General features: G+C 41.0%; 1 protein-coding gene across 1 annotated transcript in view; it reads right to left on the bottom strand.

Moving 5' to 3' along the window:
- The window catches only part of Ptprr (protein tyrosine phosphatase receptor type R), a 279,114-nt gene that overhangs the window by 115,117 nt on the left and 147,205 nt on the right, over positions 1–16,792 (bottom strand). The window lies entirely within an intron of this gene.

The following is a 16,792-nucleotide window of genomic DNA, read 5'->3' as shown; positions in this document are numbered from 1 at the left end:
CCACAGCGAGGCTTTCTGAACACCAGAGAACATCGCAGGAGGTGAAAACTTTGGCCTCCGGTCACCCGGAGACTTGCTTGGGGAAGGAGAGAAACGATCCTTTGTTCTTGCTGCACTCCCTTCCCCCAGACCTCCTTCCTCCTCGGCACAGCGGCACAGCGGACTCATCTTTCTCAGCGCAGACCTAACTGCCTGGGGTATACAGCCGCTGAGACGGAGCCCCAAGCACTTTAGCGGCAGACAAAAGCCAGCAGTACGTGCCCCGGAGTCCCAGATTCGCGCAGCGGCTGCACCATCCTCCCAGGGCGCGAATCTGCTAGACACCATACTAGCTCCGCAGGATCGCCATCACTGACGGTACGGCCCGCCCAATCCCACAGTGACAGAGAATACGCTATATACTCACCAAAACCAGGCAGAAACGTCATACAACCTGGACACACCAGGCGCTGGGCCTCCCAAGCTTGGAGAGCACAATGAAGAGATCCCAGGACTTCCCAGAAAGCATTGGGACTAGCAACCCAGTCTCCAGTTACAGCGGGACGTGGCGGCGGAGCAGCACTGAATTGACGGGGCACCACAGCCCTCCAGTTTAAGACTAACCAGGGCCAAACCAGAGAACAGAGAGCCTGGTTACCCCATCCCTGCTGAAGTGACCACCCTGAAATCTCCAGCTGCAGCAAGACCTCAGAACCTGGCAGTGACAGCAGCACAGAACTGGCGGAACACATCAAAGAAGCAGGGCCAAACCAGAGAGCAGAGAGCCCCGGATACCACGATCTCAGCCAAGAGACCTGCCTGTAAGTGAGTGCATCCTTGAGAATCTGCAGTTCCCCAGATCCTGGGTCCTTCTAAATCAGAAGCCAGGCATCGAACCCCCCTCCCACCCACATACCCACTTTGGGAAACAGAGGGGCACTAGGGACATTGAAGTTCCTGCCCTGTGGGCCTGATTGAGGAGCTAAGACAGTTAATGCCAGAAATTGCGCTGCGATCATCATTAGCGCCTGCGACATATACAGTGCAGAGCCCCTCCCACACACTCAAGGGTTCAACATTAGCCATCACTCTGTCCCTCGAGAAACTCATCCACGCACACTTACACACACAGATACACACGCGCGCGCGCACACACACGCTTGCATTTGCCCCGTTTGCGCCTGCGTACTTTCCTCCCACAGGTACAGCTAGTCCTCAGCACACGCTGAGAGTGCTCAGCTTCCTGAAGAACTCTCCAGACACCAGAGAGAGACAGCACCAGTCTGATCTGCAGAATCCAAAAACAAACAGGGAAGGTTTCAGATAAGCCAATGGCCAGAGGTAGGCGAAAGAACACTTCCAACATAAATCAGGACATCATGACTTCACCAGCAAACCCCAAAATCGATGGATACACCAATCCAGCAGAAGCACAGGAAAATGATTTTAAAGCCATGCTTGCCCAATTATTTGAGGCTCATAAGGAGGAAATGAACAAGTCTTTCAAAGAGATGGCCAGTCAATTGGAGGCAAAGAAAGAAGAAATAGACAATATCCTTAAAGAAACACAGGCAAACATAGCCAAACAAATAGATACACAAGTAGAGGAAAAATTAGTGGCATATAAGAAGGAAATGAAAAAAGAAATAGAGGCCATCGTAGAGAGACAGGAATCCAAATTCAAACACATGAAAGAAATGGTGCAAGGCATGAAAACAGAATTAGAATCAATAAAGAAAACACAAAATGAGAAAACCCTTGAGCTGGAGAACTTAGAGAAAAGATCAGGAACCACAAAAGTAAGCATCACCAACAGAATACAAGAGATGGAAGAGAGAATCTCGGGAGCTGAAGACACACTGGCAGAAATGGATACTTCTCTCAAAGAAAAAGTAAAATCAGAAAAGTTCCAATCACAAAATATCCAAGAAATCAAGGATGCTATGAAAAGACAAAATCTAAGAATAATAGGAATTCACGAAAAAGAAGACTCCAGACTCCAAGGTCCAGAAAATATTTTCAAGAAAATCATAGAAGAAAATTTTCCCAACTTAAAGAAAGAGATGTCCATAAATATACAAGAGGCCTACAGAACTCCAAATAGACTAGACCAGAAAAGAAACACATCACGTCACATCATAGTCAAAACACTAAATCTACAGAACAAAGAAAAGATATTAAAAGCAGCAAGGGAAAAAGGCCAAGTAACATATGAAGGTAGACCTATCAGAATCACGCCGGACTTCTCATCAGAAACTATGAAAGCCAGAAGGGCCTGGGCAAGTATCATGGAGACTCTAAGAGATCACAAATGTCAACCCAGACTACTATACCCTGCAAAGCTTTCAATCAACATAGATGGAGAAAACAAAATATTCCATGACAAAACTAAATTTATACAATATCTACACAGCAAACCATCCCTACAGAAGATACTAGAAGGAAAACTCCAATCCAATGAAAACAAATTCACCCAAGAAAACAGGGCATACAGATAATGTCCCAACAAAAATGAAAAGAAAACAAGCAATGAAACAGGGTTAGATCATCGACTCCATTACAAAAGGAACTAACATGCATTGGTCACTATTATCTATCAATATCAATGGACTCAACTCACCAATAAAAAGACACAGGCTAACAGAATGGTTAAGGAAACAGGATCCAACATTCTGTTGCATCCAAGAAACACACCTATGCAACAAAGACAAACACTACCTCAGAGTAAAGGGCTGGAAAACTGTTTTTCAAGCAAACGGTTCCAGAAAACAAGCTGGAGTAGCCATCCTAATATCTAATAAAATAGACTTTCAACCCAAGTTAATCAAAAAAGATAAGGAGGGCCACTATATTCTCATCAAAGGAAAAATCCACCAAGAGGACATCACAATCTTGAATATCTATGCCCCAAATACAAGAGCACCGACATTCGTAAATGAAACATTATTAAAGCTTAAATCATACATTGATCCTAATACCTTAATAGTGGGAGACTTCAACACTCCACTCTCACCAAGGGACAGATCAACTAGACAGACACCAAATAGGGAAATAAAAGCACTCACAGAATCCCTAAATCAAATGGACCTAATAGAAATCTACAGATCATTTCACCCAAACTCAAAAGAGTACACCTTCTTTTCAGCACCACATGGAACCTTTTCCAAAATAGACCATATAGTGGGCCACAAAGCAAGCCTCAACAGATACAAAAGGATTGAAATAATCCCTTGTATACTATCTGACCACCATGGACTAAAGCTCGACCTCAACAACAACAGAAACAACAAAAAGCCGACACGCACATGGAAACTGAACAACTTACTACTCAATGACAGCTGGGTTAAGGAAGAAATAAAGAAAGAAATTAAAGACTTCCTAGAATTCAATGAAAAAGAAGGCACAACATACCCAAATTTATGGGACACATTGAAAGCAGTGCTCAGAGGAAAATTTATAGCACTAAGTGCCTGCAAGAAGAAATTCGTGACATCACATACAAACAACTTAATGGCCCAACTAAAAACCCTAGAAAAAAAAGAAGCAGATACACCCAAGAGGAGCAGACGGCTGGAAATAATCAAAATAAGGGCTGAAATCAATCAACTAGAAACAAATAAAACTATCCAAAGAATCAATGAAACAAAAAGCTGGTTCTTTGAGAAAATCAACAAGATAGACAAACCCTTAGCCAAACTAACTAAAAAGCAGAGAGAAACTATCCAGATCAGCAAAATCAAAAATGAAAATGGGGACATAACCACAGACATTGAGGAAATCCAAACAATTATTAGGTCATACTACAAAAGCCTATATGCCACAAAATTTGAGAATCTAAATGAAATGGATAATTTTCTTGAAAGATTCCATCTACCAAAACTAAGTCAAGATCAGGTAGAAAGACTGAATAGCCCTATATCTCCCAAGGAAATCAAAGCAGTTATTAACAGTCTCCCCTCCAAAAAAAGCCCTGGACCAGATGGCTTCAGCACAGAATTCTACAAGACCTTCAAAGAAGTGCTAACTCCAATTCTCCTCAAGCTATTCCACAAAATAAAAACAGAAGGAACACTACCAAACTCATTCTATGAAGCCACAGTCACCTTAATACCTAAACCACACAAAGACCCAACAAAAAAAGAGAACTTTAGGCCTATCTCTCTTATGAACATTGACGCAAAAATACTCAATAAAATACTTGCAAACCGAATCCAAGAACACATCAAAGATATCATCCACCATGACCAAGTAGGCTTCATCCCAGGCATGCAAGGGTGGTTCAACATACGGAAATCCATCAATGTAATCCACTACATAAACAAACTGAAGGAGAAAAACCACATGATCATCTCCTTAGACGCCGAAAAAGCATTTGACAAAGTCCAACACCCATTCATGTTTAAAGTCTTGGAGAGATCAGGGATACAAGGCACATACCTAAACATAGTAAAGGCAATATATAGCAAGCCTATAGCTAACATCAAACTCAATGGAGAGAAACTTAAAGCAATCCCACTGAAATCAGGGACAAGACAAGGCTGTCCATTGTCCCCATATCTCTTCAACATAGTACTTGAAGTCCTAGCCAGAGCAATAAGACAACTAAAGGAGATCAAGGGGATACAAATCGGAAAGGAAGAGGTCAAAGTGTCACTATTTGCAGATGATATGATAGCATACATGAGCGACCCCAAAAATTCAACCAGAGAACTCCTTCAGCTGATAAACACCTTCAGCAAAGTGGCAGGATACAAAATCAACTCAAAAAAATCAGAAGCCCTCCTATATACCAAAGACAAAAAGGCTGAGAAAGAAATTAGGGAAACAACACCCTTCACAATAGCCACTAATAACATAAAGTACCTTGGTGTGACTCTAACCAAGCAAGTGAAAGACCTGTTTGAGAAAAACTTCAAGTCTCTGAAGAAAGAAATCGAAGAAGATATCAGAAGATGGAAAGATCTCCCATGCTCATGGATTGGTAGGATTAACATGGTGAAAATGGCCATACTGCCAAAAGCAATCTACAGATTCAATGCAATTCCCATCAAAATACCAACTCAATTCTTTACAGACCTTGAAAAAAGATTCTCAGCTTCATATGGAGAAACAAAAAACCCAGAATCTCCAAAACGATCCTGTACAACAACAGATCATCTGGAGGTATCTCCATTCCTGATCTCAAGCTGTACTACAGGGCAACAGTAATAAAAACTGCATGGTATTGGCATAGAAACAGAAAGGAGGATCAATGGAACCGCATAGAAGACCCAGAAATAAATCCACACACCTATGAATACTCGATATTCGACAAAGAAGCCAATTCCATTCAATGGAAAAAAGACAGCATCTTCAACAAATGGTGCTGGACCAACTGGATGTCTACATGCAGAAAAATGAAAATAGATCCATATTTATCACCCTGCACAAAACTAAAGTCAAAGTGGATCAAGGACCTCAACATAAAACCAGATACCCTAAATCAATTGGAAAAAAAAGTGGGGAACAGCCTAGAACTCATTGGCACAGGAGACAACTTCCTGAACAGAACACCAACAGCACAGGCTCTAAGAGCAACAATCAATAAATGGGACCTCATGAAACTGAAAAGCTTCTGTAAAGCAAAGGATACCGTCATCAAAACAAAACGACTGCCTACAGATTGGGAAAGAATCTTCACTAACCCTTTATCTGACAGAGGACTAATATCCAGTATATACAAAGAACTAAAGAAGCTGAAAAGCAGCAAACCAAGTAATCCAATTAAAAAATGGGGAACAGAGCTAAACAGAGAATTCTCGACAGAGGAATATCGAATGGCAGAAAAACACTTAAAGAAATGCTCATCCTCATTAGCCATCAGGGAAATGCAAATCAAAACGACCCTGAGATATCACCTTACACCCATCAGAATGGCCAAGATGAAAAACTCAAGCGATAACACATGCTGGAGAGGTTGTGGAGAAAGGGGAACCCTCCTCCACTGCTGGTGGGAATGTAAACTGGTACAACCACTCTGGAAAGCTATCTGGCGCTTTCTAAGACAAATAGGAATAGTGCTTCCTCCAGACCCAGCTATACCACTGCTAGGTATATACCCAAAGTTTGTTCAAGTACACAAAAAGGACACTTGCTCAACCATGTTTATAGCAGCTCTATTTGTAATAGCCAGAACCTGGAAACAACCCAGATGTCCATCAACGGTGGAATGGGTTCAGAAATTGTGGTATTTTTATACAATGGAATACTACTCAGCAATCAAAAAGGAGGAAATCATGAAATTTGCAGGCAAATGGTGGGATCTAGAAAAGATCATTCTGAGTGAAATATCCCAGAAGGAGAAAGACAAACATGGGATATACTCACTTATATAGACCTATAAGATATGATAAACATAATGAAATCTATACACCTAAAAAAGATAATCAATTGAGCGGACATGGGGTAAGATGATCAATCCTCATTTAGAAAGACAGATGGGATGAGCATTGAATGTAAGACAGGAGTCTACTGAGCGCATCTGAAAGACTCTTAATTAGCAGTGTTTTCAAAGCAAAGACTCATGACCAAACCTTTGGCAGAGTACAGGGAATCATAAAAAAGAAGGGGAGTTAGTCTGATGGGGAAAGGATAGGAGCTCCACAAGGACCAAATATATCTGGGCACAGGGTCTTTTCTGAGACTGACATTCAACCAAGGACCATGTATGGATATAACCTAGAACCTCCACTCAGATGTAGCCTGTGGTAGCTCAGTAACCAATTGGTTTCCCAAAGTGAGGGGAACAGGGACTATTTCTAACAGGAACTCAATGACTGGCTCTTTGGTCTCCCCACCCCCGAAGGGAGGAGCAGTCCTGTTAGGCCACAGAGGAGGGTTTTGCAGCCAGTCCTGAAGATACCTGATAAAACAGGATCAGATGAATGGGGAGGAGGTCTCCCCATTCCATCAGTGGACTTGGAAAGGGGCACGGTGGAGATGAGGGAGGGAGGGAGGGACTGGGAGGGAATGAGGGATCGGGACATGGCTGGGATACAGAGTTAATAAAATGTAACTGATAAAAAAAATAAAAAAATAATAATAATAAAGAAAAAAAATAAATAAAAAAAAAATAAAAAAAGAATAGTTGAAACACATTGAGAACGCCACAAACTGGGACATCAAAATACAAGGCATAACTCTAACAGAGTTCAATAAACCTTAATTATTGGTACACTACTGGTATCAAGGTAAATTGTTTACGAGTACCAGAGCCTTCCTAACAGCCCTAAAAAGATGTTCATGATCTTTGATCCAAAAATTCCCCACCTGAAAATGTATCTTAATGAAATGACTTCAGTGAATAAACATTAAGTCCTAAGATTTTCTTGGCTAAATTTTATTTAAAAAAAAAATCAGAGGAAAGGTTAAGGAACATCAATAGACAAGGCATAAAAAATTTTTGGCTCAGTCACATGAGTCTTTGTGAGGCAGGACAATCTGCTAGGGGGTCATCAAGGGTTTAGGCTCTCTCGATGGTTGGCCTGCCGGGCGTGGAACTGAGCATGCTACTCCTCCACAGGAAACATGACAGGTGCAAGCCGGCTTTTATCGTGTGTTTTAAAACTTTTTATCATGTAACTGTAGGCGACGAATTGGTGAGGTGTAGGTGAGGGCTGTGCTTCTGAGCGGTTTCTAAGTACAGGCCGCACTTTGGCGGCCTCTAGTACGCAGTCCCTCAGGCTCATCCTCTTGAGCCATCAGCAGCCTGTCAGCTCACAGGTGGTTCCCTCCTCCTCCTGACAGTCTTTTCACACGAGGCCCCAGGACCTTGCCTTCTCTGTGTTGTTTCTCTTCAGCCACTTCTTTACTTGTCTTTTATTTTTCCTCTTTATCTTCCAAATTCTTAAAGAGCCCCGTGCTTTGCTCTCAGTTTCTCCTCCTCCTCCTCCTTCTCTTTCCGAGCCACAGACTCAAATTAACTGTAAATTCTTCCAGAGAAGTCAAAGCTTGCCATCTAATGGAGCACCTACATACCCATTTACACGTCAGGCTTAATCTTCTGACTCCTGCTCTCCCCACACTCATACGAGATTGGTTCTTTCCTCTTTTCTCTTTTTCTAACTAGAACCCTTAGTCTTTCAGTGCTTAAGTAAAAACAAAACAAACAAAATAAAAAAAAATCAAAATAAAACAAAAACAGTATCATTCTTTCTTTTTCTCATGTGCTACTATTGGTAACAGAAGTCCTTTTGTCCTTTGGACAGTAGTGACAGCAAAGTCACATCCAGCACCCTTCACCACTACAACCCTCCTCCCACCGCTGTGGTTCATAGTGTCAAGCTTCTATCTAATTGGCCTCTCTGCTTCTAGCTTTCTTTTGCCTCTGCACAAAGCCGGAGTGAGTAAAACACACACACACACACACACACACACACACACACACACACACATTAGATCATATCAGTGCTATCTTAAAACTCTCTGAGGGGCATCGCAACTTGTTCAGAGTAAAATTAGAATCTGGCATGGCCCTATTTGAGTGCCAACTTAGCAGCTCCCTGCCTCCATCCTTGCCATTCCCCCTTTGATTTCAGTACCTTTTTCTTTTTCATGTGTACATGTATGTATGAACGTGTATACAGTTGTGTGTTTGTTCATGTATGAGTGCACATGTGTTGAGCCCATGTTTGTGGAGGTCACAGGCAGATATTGGGATCTTCCTCCACTCATCTTCCATGGTATTCTTTGAGGCAGTATTATCAATCAAACCCAGAGCTGCTCGATGAGGCTAGTCTAACTATCGAGCTTGCTGTAGGGATCTGCCTTTTAAAACTTCAATTATTAGCAGGCTGTCACATCTACCAAGCATTTACATGGATTCTAGGGACCTAAATTCAGGTCCTCATGGTTGCACAGAAAGGGCATTAACTGAAGAATCACCCCCTAGTCTTTTCTTTATATTCTTTATTCTTGTCCCTTCAGCACACCCAAGTCCCCCTCCCTGCAGGTCTTTGCAGTGGTGGCTTCACTAATAGAAACTTTTTCTAAGATACAGTGGGTCCCAGCCTCTCACTCTATCCAGATTTCTGCTAAAACAGTACTTCTGCGGAGGCCTTCCTCAGGAGAGTATTTAAAACATCCTCTCATCTGTCACCTTCTTAGCATTTCTTATTCAGGGTGTGTTATCTATCTACCGTACCTACTTGAAGGTTTCAAGCCTGCACTTAGTTTGGGTTCTGGGAACTGAACTTAGGTCTTCTGCAAGAGCAGCAGGTGCTCTTAACCACAGAAACATTTCCCCAACTTCATATTTCCAACATCTAGGATTGATAATGACCATGTGCATCCCTTGAAATAACGGTTTGTCCATCATGTGAAGATTCAGAATAATCTGCCAACCAAAGACTTGAGAGCTTAAAAAAAGTCCTACATTTATGAATGGTTAAGGAGTTTCTCATAAAAGGACCTGTCCTACGGAAAGTGAGGCCTAGGTCTCTGAAATGGGGATTGAAGGGTGAGAGCCTAGAAGGAAGTAGGAAGCAAGTCTAATGTAAATTCAAGTGAATCGTTGGGATATTGGAACAGCTTCAGAACACAATGAGATGAAATGAGATCAACATAAGGTGACTTTCTTTTTTTTATTTTTCATCAATTACACTTTATTCATTCTGCATCCCCCCATAAGCCCCTCCCTCCTCCCCTCCCAATCCCACCCTCCCTCTTCCCTCTGCATGCATGCCACTCCCCAAGTCCACTAATAGGGGAGGTTCTCCTCTCTTTTCTGATCTTAGTCTATCAGTTCACATCAAAAGTGGCTGCATTGTCCTCTACTATGGCCTGGTAAGGCTGCTTCCCCCCAGGGGGAGATGATCAAAGAGCAGGCCAATCAGATCATGTCAGAGGCAGTCCCTCTTCACATTACTATGTAACCCAATTGGACTCTGAACTGCCCTGGGCTACATCTGTGCAGGGGTTCTGGGTTATCTCTATGAATAGTCCTTGGTTGGAGTATGAGTCTCTGGGAAGTTCCCTGTGTTCAAATTTTCTTGTTCTGTTGCTCTCCTTGTGGAGACCCTGTCCTCTCCAGCTCTTACTATTTCCCAGTTCTTACATAAAATTCCCTTCACTCTGCCCAACAGTTGCCCATCAGGCTCAGCATCTGCATTGATAGTCTGTAGGGCAGAGGCTTTGAGAGGCCCTCTGTGGTAGGTTCCTAGGTTGTTTCCTGTTTTCTTCTTCTTCTGATGTCCATCCTCTTTGCCTTTCTGGATGGGGATTGGACATTTTAGTTAGGGTCCTCTCTCTTGCTTAGTTTCTTTAGATGCACAGGTTTTAGTGGGTTTGTCCTATGTTGTATGTCTATATGAGTGAGTATATACCATGTGTGTCTTTTTGCTTCTGGGACAACTCACTCAGGATGATCCTTTCCAACAAGATGTGAATGGAAACATCACAATAACACAAGAATGTAAGGAGACCTTTTCTCATTCTCAAATGTGTGAGGGTAAGTTTAGTGTTTGTTACTAACTCATCAAAATTCCCCTGAGAACATTATTTTCCAACTTTTATTAGTATGTGATAAGATATAGTCTCATCATTACTCATACACCCCATTGGAATGTGCATAAACACCATTTCTGTTTGAATTGCATTTGAAATAGACACAGATACGAGAACTTTCAAATTTATCATTTCATTTTTTCCAAAGGCACAGACAAAATCACAGGGCTCATTGTCATTAGGAGAACCATCGATCCAATTGATCACATTTTCAAAAGCATTTTACTTGATGTATATTCTGTTAGAATTTGAATTTTTACTATTTCTATGTGTCAGGAATTCTGATGAAGTTAAGTATTAAGTAACAAATTTATAATAGCATTCTTATGTTTCAAAATGTGTTTTGTAGATTTTTAATAACAGGTAATGTCTTCTGTTCCCCCTGGCTTCCCCACCTCATCAAGTATAACAGAAGTAAATATATACGAATCTCATCAGAGTAGCCAATATATTTTAGGTTACTTAATAATTTGCCTTATAAGCAAACATTGGTTATATAACTGAAGTGGAAGTTTCTGGTTTCTTTGAAGACTCAGTTTTGTCATGTGATGTTTTGCTGCAAGCTGGACATGGAGGCTGGCTTGTGAGAGGGCATGTGATGTTTGCTGTGAACTCTTTCATGTGAGGGCAATGACTTGGGCCAGTTGAGAACATCTGTGGGTGGATTCTGAGGAGAGGAGAGCTATAGAGGTCCACACACAGCGAGGTTTGGCTTTTTGGATTGACATCTCTGTACTGATCATTGTCCTTTGACACTTGACTTCACAGAGAGAAATGTTCCAGAGAACTTCTGAGGGAAATCCAACTGAGTCTTGCTGTGTTTGCTGACTTCTTGTGCTGATGAGTGTTGCTGCTTGGTGTTGGCCTTTGGACTGGACTGCTGGTATCCTGACAACTGAGTTTGGTAATCCCCTAAAGACCCAATCGACCCTAATCAGCAGGAAGTAGATAAAAGAGGTCTATAGCCCTTTTTTACCAATCTCCTATCTAAGGTTGGGGGCGGGGCATGGTGTTGGAAGGGAGGTAAAGGTGTTTAAGAGCTGTAAATAAAGTAGGTTACTTTAAGCCTACATATAACTATGAAGTAGGCCTTACCAGGTGCCGTAATATTATTACCTTTGCCCTTAAGGTGAAATAGATATGCTATCTGTAAACTTGTGTTTTGATTTAATATAATCAGTAATTTTATCAGTGCTAAAAATAACCCTGGAAACTAAGGAAAATTGCAAGCATAGATAAATGAATTAGATGCCTTTCATACATCTGGAAATGAGTTAGTATGGTAGAAAACAGATTAGTTTCCATTTGAGCCTTATTATTAATGGATCACAATAGATATCAAATAAACCTAAAACCAAATTATCTAGATGTCATATAGGCCATGCTGTCGCATTAACATTTGAGTTAAAAAAAAGTGAAGGTATCTGGTTGGACCATAAAAACAAACTACAGAACAAGCAACAACCAGCCCCAGAGCATGAATAAGGCATACCTCTTCTGATTTCTCTTGCCCGCTCTTCACTCTTCCAGCCGTTCTGTGTCTTTAGTTCATATTGTTTCCTTGATTTGGAATGGATGTCTACTAGATCCACTGAGAAAATATTTTACGAGTTTCTAACATATGTCAAGAACCCTATTCTCCAATAACATGTGGTCGTGAAGGCCTCTGAGTCCCACAAGAGACATATTTTTTATTCTTTTTAAATTTTTTATAATAATTATTAATTACACTTTATTCATTTTGTATTTCCCCATAAGCCCCTCCCTCCTCCCCTCCCGATCCCACCCTTCCTTCTCTTTCTGCATGCATGCTCCTCCCCAAGTCCACTGATAGGGGAGGTCCTCCTCTCCTTCCTTCTGATCTTAGTCTATCAGATCACATCAGGAATGGTTGCATTGTCTTCTTCTGTGGCCTGGTAAGGCTGCTCCCCCCTCAGGGGGAGATGATCAAAGAGCAGGCCAATCAGTTTATGTCAGAGGTAGTCCCTCTTCCCATCACTATGTAACCCACTTGGACACTAAACTGCCATGGGCTACATCTGTGCAGGGGTTCTAGGTTATCTCCATGAATAGTCCTTGGGTGGAGTATGAGTCTCTGGGAATTTCCCTGTATTCAAATTTTCTTGTTCTGTTGCTCTCCTTGAGGAGTTCCTGTCCTCTCCAGCTCTTGCTATTTCACACTTCTTACATAAAATTCCATTCGCTCTGCCCGTCAGTTGGCCATCAGGCTCAGCATCTGCTTTGATAGTCTGCAGGGCAGAGGCTTTCAGAGGCCCTCTGTGGCAGGTTCCTAGGTTGTTTCCTGTTTTCTTCTTCTTCTGATGTCCATCCTCTTTGCCTTTCAGGATGGGGATTGAGCGTTTTAGTTAGGGTCCTCTCTTTTGTTTTGTTTGTTTAGATGTACCGATTTTAGTGGGCTTATCCTATGTTGTATGTTTATATGAGTGAGTATATACCATGTGTGTCTTTTTGCTTCTGGGACAACTCACTCAGGATGATCCTTTCCAGGTCCCACCATTTACCTGCAAATTTCATGATTTCCTTATTTTTCATTGCTGAGTAATACTCCATTGTATAGATGTACCACAATTTCTGCATCCATTCTTGAGTTGAGGGGCATCTGGGCTGTTTCCAGCTTCTGGCTATTATAAATAAAGCTGCTACAAACATGGTTGAGCAAATGTCCTTTTTGTGTACTTGAGCCTCTTTTGGATATATGCCTAGGAGCGGTATGGCTGGATCTTGAGGAAGCGCTATTCCTAGTTGTCTGAGAAAGCGCCAGATTGATTTCCAGAGTGGTTGTACAAGTTTACATTCCCACCAGCAGTGGAGAAGGGTTCCCCTTTCTCCACAACCTCTCCGGCATGTGTTGTCACTTGAGTTTTTGATCTTGGCCATTTTGATGGGTGTGAGGTGAAATCTCAGGGTTGTTTTGATTTGCATTTCCCTGATGAGTAAGGATGTTAAACATTTCTTTAAGTGTTTCTCTGCCATTCGATATTCCTCTACAGAGAGTTCTCTGTTTAGCTCTGTTCCCCATTTTTTAAGTGGATTACTTGGTTTGTTGCTTTTCAGCTTCTTTAGTTCTTATATATACTGGATATGAGTCCTCTGTTAGAGAAAGCGTTGGTGAAGATTATTTCCCAATCTGTAGGCAGTCGCTTTGTTTTGATGACAGTATCCTTTGCTTTATAGAAGCTTTTCAGTTTCAGGAGGTCCCATTTATTGATTGTTGCTCTTAGAGCCTGTGCTGTTGGTGTTCTGTTCAGGAAGTTCTCTCCTGTACCAATGAGTTCTAGGGTATTCCCCACTTTTTTTTTTTCTAGCCGATTTAATGTGTCTGGTTTTATGTTGAGGTCTTTGATCCACTTGGACTTCAGTTTTGTGCAGGGTGATAAGTATGGATCTATTTTCATTTTTCTATATGTAGATATCCAGTTAGACCAGCACCATTTGTTGAAGATGCTATCTTTTTTCCATTGTATGGTTTTGGCATCTTTGTCAAAAATCAGGTGTCCATAAGTGTGTGGGTTTATTTCTGGGTCTTCTGTTTGGTTCCATTGATCCACCATTCTGTTTCTGTGCCAGTACCATGCAGTTTTTATAACTGTTGCTCTATAGTACAGCTTGAGATCAGGGATGGAGGTACCTCCAGAAGATCTTTTATTGTAGAGGATTGTTTTAGCAATTCTGGGTTTCTAGTTATTCCATAAGAAGTTGAGAATTTTTCTTTCCAGGTCTGTAAAGAATTGTGTTGGCAATTTGATGGGAATTGCATTAAATCTGTAGATTGCTTTTGGTAAGATGGCCATTTTTACTATGTTAATCTTGCTAAGCCATGAGCATGGGAGATCTTTCCATCTTCTCATATCTTCTAATTCTTTCTTCAGAGATTTGAAATTTTTTTCATACAAGTCTTTGACTTGCTTGGTTAGGGTTACACCAAGGTACTTTATGTCATTTGTGGCTATTGTGAAGGGTGTTGTTTCCCTAATTTCTTTCTCAGCCCTTTTGTCTTTTGTATACAGGAGTGCTACTGAATTTTTTGAGTTAATTTTGTATCTGGCCACTTTGCTGAAGGTGTTTATCAGCTGTAGGAGTTCCCTGGTAGAGTTTTTGGGGTCACTCATGTATACTATCCTATCATCTGCAAATAGTGATAATTTGACTTCTTCCTTTCCAATCTGTATCCCCTTGATCTCATTCAACTGTCTTATTGCTCTAGCAAGGACTTCCAGCACTATGTTGAAGAGATATGGAGAGAGTGGGCAGCCTTGTTTTGTCCCTGATTTTAGTGGTGTTGCTTTAAGTTTCTCTCTGTTTAGTTTGATGTTGGCTATAGGCTTGCTGTATATCGCCTTTACTATGTTTAGATATGTGCCTTGTATCCCTGATCTCTCCAATACTTTAAACATGAATGGATGTTGAATTTTGTCAAATGCTTTTTCAGCATCTAGGGATATTATCATGTGGTTTCTTTCTTTTAGTTTGTTAATATGGTGGATCACATTAATGGATTTATGTATATTGAACCACCCCTGCATACCTGGGATGAAGCCTACTTGGTCACAGTGGATAATATCTTTGATGTGTTCTTGGATTCGGTTTGCAAGTATTTTGTTAAGTATTTTTGCATCTATGTTCATAAGGGAGATTGGCCTGAAATTCTCTTTCTTTGTTGAGTCTTTGTGAGGTTTAGGTACCAAGGTGACTGTGGCTTCATAGAATGAGTTTGGTAATGTTCCTTCTGTTTTGAATTTGTGGAATATTTTGAAGAGAATTGGTGTTAGCTCTTCTTTGAAGGTCTGGTAGAATTCTGTGCTGAAGCCATCTGGTCCTGGGCTTTTTTTGGATGGGAGACTTTTGATGACTGCTTCTATTTCTTTGGGGGATATAGGACTATTTAGTTGATTTACCTGGTGCTGATTCAGTTTTGGTAAGTCAAATCGATCAAGAAAATTGTCCATTTCATTTAGATTTTCAAATTTTGTGGCATATAGACTTTGGAAGTAAGTCCTAATGATTGGATTTCCTCAGTGTCTGTAGTTATGTCCCCCTTTTCATTTCTGATTTTGTTGATTTGGGTGGTGTCTCTCTGCCTTTCAGTTAGCTTGGCTAAGGGTTTGTTGATCTTGTTGATTTTATCAAAGAACCAGCTCTTGGTTTCATTGATTCTTTGAATTGTTTTATTTGTTTCCAATTGATTGATTTCAGCCCTGAGTTTGATTATTTCCAGCTGTCTACTCCTTCTTGGTGTGTCTGCTTCTTCTTTTTCTAGGGTTTTTAAGTGAGCCATTAAGTTGCTTGAATGAGCTGTCTCGAATTTCTTCTTGAAGGGACTTAGTGCTATGAACTTTCCTCTTAGCACTGCTTTCATTGTGTCCCACAAGTTTGGGTATGTTGTGTCTTCATTTTCATTGATTTCTAGAAAGACTTTAATTTCTTTCTTTATTTCTTCCCTGATCCAGCTGTCATTTAGTAACAAGTTGTTGAGTTTCCATGTGTGTGTAGGCTTTTTGTTATTTCTGTTTTTGTTGAGGTCCAGCTTTATTCCATGGTGATCAGACAAGATACAAGGGATTATTTCAATCTTCTTGTATCTGTTGAGGCTTGCTTTGTGACCCACTATATGGTCTATTTTGGAGAAGGTTCCATGAGGTGCTGAGAAGAAGGTAAATTCTTTTGTGTTTGGGTGTAAAGTTCTGTAAATGTCTGTTAGGTCCATTTGATTCATGACCTCTGTCAGAGACATTGTTTCTTTGTTTAATTTCTGTTTTGTTGACCTGTCCTTTGTTGAGAGTGGGGTGTTGAAGTCTCCCACTATTAATGTGTGGGGATCTATGTGTGGTTTAAATTTTATCAATGTTTCTTTACCAAATGTGGGTGCTCTTGTATTTGGGGCATAGATGTTCAGGATTGTGATGTCTTCCTGGTGGAATTTTCCTTTGATGAGTATGAAGTGTCCTTCCCCATCACTTTTTATTAATTTTGGTTGAAAGTCTATTTTATCAGATATTAGAATGGCTACTCCTCCTTGCTTCTTGGGTCCGTTTGCTTAGAAAGCCGTCTTCCAACCCTTTACCCCCAGGTAATGTCTATCTTTGTGCCTTAGGTGTGTTTCTTGTATGCAACAGATTGCTGGGTTTTGTTTACGTATCCATTCTGTTAATCTGTGTCTTTTTATTGGAGAGTTGAATCCATTGATGTTGAGAGAGATTAATGACCAGTGGCTGTTAGATCCCTTTATTTTGATGTTGGCTGTGGTCATCAG

This window comes from Meriones unguiculatus, chromosome 2 (assembly GCF_030254825.1).
Source record: "Meriones unguiculatus strain TT.TT164.6M chromosome 2, Bangor_MerUng_6.1, whole genome shotgun sequence".
In the NCBI taxonomy this organism is placed as follows: Eukaryota; Metazoa; Chordata; class Mammalia; order Rodentia; family Muridae; genus Meriones; species Meriones unguiculatus.
Note: the sequence above shows the minus strand (reverse complement) of the source record. Positions and strands in the feature narration are given on the sequence as shown.